Genomic DNA, 5,067 nt, shown 5'->3' with positions numbered 1-5,067 from the left:
CCTATATATGTTGCTTTAAATGATAAAATGGCACATATCTTAATTCATTGGAATGTACCTAAAGTAATATTCTCGTATACATGTTAATGTTAAATTAGAAGTTTTTTTGAGAAAAAATATTTTGACAAATGCCTTGCGCAAATGGCTGAAAACATCTGTGCACAATGGTGTCTTAAAAAGGACATTGGAATCACCATTTTCCCTTCATGGAGTTTGATTTTATATTACTGAGAGGAATGTCCTTCCATGGGATTGAATGAAGTCATTTTCAATTACATACATAGGTCAAAAATTTCTTCACTGTCTTAATCTTCAACAATCCCTCTAACACCTTTATATTCTATTGAAAGAGAGAAGAGTGTTTGGAAGAAAAAGTACTAGTCTTTTCTATACAAATACGTTTGTGAAATTTCTTTTGTGTGTGTACATTCGAATTTATTAAATAATATAAAAATTGCCCCAAATTGGTTGTACCAATTTATACTACCACCAGCAATAAATAATATTTTCCATATTTCATATCCTTGTCAATGATTGATATTGTCAGATTTTGATTTTTATTATTTTTTGGAAGTTTTTATGTTTATGTTTTTTATTTGAGTTTATTGGGGTGACATTGGTTAACAAAACTATACAGGCTTCAAATGTACAACTCAACAAAACATCATCTGTATACTGCATTGTTCACCCATTACCCAGGGTAAAGTCTCTTTCCATTCCCATTTATGCCCTCTTTGCCTCCACCTATCCACAACATATATATATATATATATCATATACATATATCACATATATGTTGGATTTATATTAACATTACTTTATTTAAAAATATTATGTACATGAATATAATGTACATAAAAAGAGCTAGATTTTTAATAGATTCTTAGTGGATACATGAATATATCTGTATTAAATAATAATATAAAATATTTCTTAAAATTTGTGGTAAATGTTATGCTTCTTGGGGGTATAAGAAAGCACAATTGTAAAATAAAATAATGTGAATATATTTTAAATTGAATTGTGTAAAACTCCATCAGAAGAAATAGAATGTGTACCAATGATACTTTGGTGAAACAGCTCCCCTATGTAGTAAACACATAAGCACATGAACACTTACTCTGACATTCTGTTCTGAAATTTAACCTAACTTTTAAAAAATTCGAGTTCTAAAAAGGGTTGTATTTTGTCTCTAATTATCTCAATTTATAAATTTGAGCATATTATATTCAACTCTCATGTGGGTGTTTAAAAGATGTAGATTAAGTATCCAATTTCTCTTTTGTTCAAACAATTCCTACATTAGATCTTGAGCTTCAATCATTATAATTGAACTCTAGCCTTGAAAGTCTACCTGCCTGCATTGACATCTTCATGCGGTTATCTGCTAGGTATCTCAAACATTTTTCCTGTCTAAAACAAAACTTTTTATCCCCTCCCACCATGCTGCATCCACAATTGCCTTTTTGCTATTCCTTGACAAGCCTCATTCTCATCAAAAATCATTTAGTTATACACTAAGTGTGAGAAATACTCTTCTTCCACAACATTCAGGGTACTTCTCATATATTTGAAAAGGTCTTCTCCAATAAACTTATCTGAAAGAGCATCCTTATTGCCCTAGCTAGTGTGGCTCAGTGGATAGAGTGTCAACCTGCAGACTGAAGGGTCCTGGGTTCAATTCCGGTCAAGGGCACGTACCTGGATTGCAGGCTTGATCCCCAGTGTGAGGTGTGCAGGAGGCTGCCAGTCAATGATTCTCTCTCATCATTGAATTTTCTATTTCTCTCTCCCTCTCCCTTCCTCTCTGAAATCAATAAAAATATATTAAAAAATAGAAGAGCCTCCTTACTATTTTCTCTACTCTTACTTGCTCTCACCTTATCTTGCTTAATTTCTTTATATATCTAATTTCTATCTGCAACTACATTATATATTTGATTGTATATTTATCATATCTCCTTTGTTAGTATATAAATATCAGTAGTTTGGACATTTTGTCTTGGTAACTGCTATATATCTTTAACACCTAAACAACACCTGAAACATACCTCATACTCAAAATATAAGTGTTGAATAGATGAATAATTTAAACTTTATCTGATAATAAGAGTTTCCTTCTTATATTTTTATACTCTAACATATAAGTCAGGCATGCAGGAACATGTTTGATGAATCATGTATAGGTGTCTTTGGTATTATTGCCCCAAATTACTCTATGACCTTAAGTATGTCAAATAGTATAGATATAATTGTTTGAGAGATGAGAAATTAACTTTTGTTTAAGAATTACTGTAAAATACTATATCTGAACAAATTGAATATATATGGGAAAAGCTGATTAGTAATATCATGGTGAAAGGTATATTCAAATGCTTGTCTTGTTGTTAAAGCAGACCAAAATCCAAGAAGCTAACCATTTAATTTTATGTTTATGAGAAATGGAGAATATGGGATACCAAAAGAGTTTTAAAGAATAAAACACTTTATCAAACAAATAAGTTGTCAGTTCATTGGCTGCTTATTGAGAATGCTGAGAGCTTTATAGCATTCTCTTCCTGGCAGGAAGAGAATCACAGTTGTGATTTTTAAGTATTTTGATTAACCTTTAACTTCTTCCAAATTTTAGTTTTTTGTTTCTTCTTTTAAAATTTCTCTCTTTGAAAATTATTTTATCATAAAGATAATTTGTGAAAGTGCAACTCTGATCTCAGGCATCATTGCCTTACCCTGTCATGACTTGACTCACAATGTAAATAAGTCATTTTCTGTAAGGGATAAAAATTGATCCACAAGGAAACACAGGCTTATGTGTATAAACTTCCAAGAGACCATGGTTCCAGCTCGGTATGGATCCCCTGATCATTGCTTCCCATATCAAGTTACCAATGTTCAGTCTTAAGATTCAAGCAAGGAACATCATAACTTGAAGTGTTGTTCTCTTTGTAGAAAGTATGAAGGAAATCATTATTTCTGACTATCTTTAGGAACTTCAGGGGGATGTTGTAGTGAAATGTTGACTTTGGGGCTTGGTATTATGGTGGTGAAATATTGAGCTAAATTTACTAAGTTAAATTTATTATCTCCAAATATAGCTGGAAAGGCAACACAAACTGATGGAAACACATTTAATTTTAAGGCCAAATTGATAGCTACAGCATTATCATGTGAGGGAGTGATACTAGACATATCTCTCTTCACAGAGTGGCAATCACTTCATCTAAAATTTGATATAGCTATGCCTTATTTATAGTGGGTGGTAAACATTGAATGCAGACTACAGAACAAAATTTATAGGTTTTAATGTACTACATAAATATTTTTATTATTAGAATACATTTCATCACTTCCATTTTATTTCTTACAAAATATTTTTCCTCATAACTATACTTTAATTTGAATCTGAATGGTCCCTTCAATATTCTCCATAGTAGGTAATTTTACTTTGGACAAGTTAGGAATGAAGCAAAGAAAAAGCTAATGGCTTGTTGCTCATGTAAGGTTAGGTCATATTTCTTCTCCCTCTTTCTTCTATTTTTCTTGACATGTAGAAATGTGAACAGGGAGAGGTTATATGGCTTTCTAATGGGAATCGCTCATTCTTCATTGACCTGCTTATTGCTGCAACAGCAAGCCTTAAATGTGTAGCAATGCAGACTCTGGGCCCTGGCCATGAAGGGAGAGAATGAGCATTCTCCTGGGACTTCAGTGTGAAGCCATTTGCAGAGATGTTCTGCCTTGCATTGTCTCGTCATTTGATTTTATCAATTCAGTTGAGAATTGATTTGACAGGTTAAGGAAGAACTAGAACACAATGCTAGACTTCTAGTTTTGAGTTCTAGGTGTAAATACTAGTGTCAGAAATTCCCTATCTGCCCAAATACCCATCATCATCCCATTTTAATCCTGGTAATGCAAGGATTCTTTGTTTAGGAGTTTAATACTGGAGACCAGTTGAGCCATGATTCTAACATGGGACCCTATAGGAAGGCAGGAGAGTTAATTAAACCATTTATTTTATGCATTTCACCTGCAGCCTTGAAACAAGCCCATTACTAGAACTAAACATTTTCCACTCCAATTTCAAATAGCAGAGCTCTGTGTTTCAAAGTTGTATATTCCCCTATTCTGCTATATGACTTGAAATGTTTCTTATCAATCAAAATTTTAGTCTCCATTATTATATCAAAATATAAGAAAACTTAAGACATGCCATTTGAGTTAACAAATATTCATAATCTCTTCTAGTTGTACATATACATATTTGAAACTTGATTTTTATTATGGTAGGATAACCCTTAATGAAGAACTTTCTAAGATCTTGGTCATATATTCTTACTGTAAATATGTTCTTCCAATAAAATCAAAAAGCCCTATCAGTACTTTAGATACATTGATTTGGTTTTACTGTTTAATTTTGTGGAACTTCTATCTTTACAAGATTGAGCCTTCCTCTCTAGAGAAAAGCCTGATCTCTCTATTAAAAATCAATTTTTACATCCTTCAGCAAAGTTTTACAGTTTTCATCCCATATAAGCCCCATACAAGTCTTATTAAATTTATAAATAAGAATTGTATTTTTTGAGCTTTTGCTTTTAAATGGCATTTTCTCTTTTATATCTATTTCTATTAACAGATAATTTTTAATGAAAAGTTTGTTATATGTCTGGATTTTTTTAAGCCAATCAATATTTTAACTAATGTTTTTATTTTAAATATTTATCAGTTGAGTCTCTGATGTTTTTAATATAAACACTGTCTGAAAATAATATTTTTTCTTCTTCAAATTATCTATAACTAGTAGCCCGGTGCATGAAATTCATGCACATTAAAAGGGAATTAATTAGCAGAAATATTTTAATATTGCTATTTGCCCTTTCTCTATAATAAAAGTGTGAGAGATGAAAGGAAATTAGTAAAATGTATATGAAAATAATATATAAATTTATTAATAAATAAACAGTAACAAAAGGATATAACAACAACAGAGGCATGATATAAAAACAACAGTGATTCAAACAATGACTGATAAAGTGATTAAACTTATTCTAATATCTCCCTGTACAC

Source organism: Myotis brandtii, unplaced genomic scaffold (genome assembly GCF_000412655.1).
Source record: "Myotis brandtii unplaced genomic scaffold, ASM41265v1 scaffold82, whole genome shotgun sequence".
In the NCBI taxonomy this organism is placed as follows: Eukaryota; Metazoa; Chordata; class Mammalia; order Chiroptera; family Vespertilionidae; genus Myotis; species Myotis brandtii.
Note: the sequence above shows the minus strand (reverse complement) of the source record.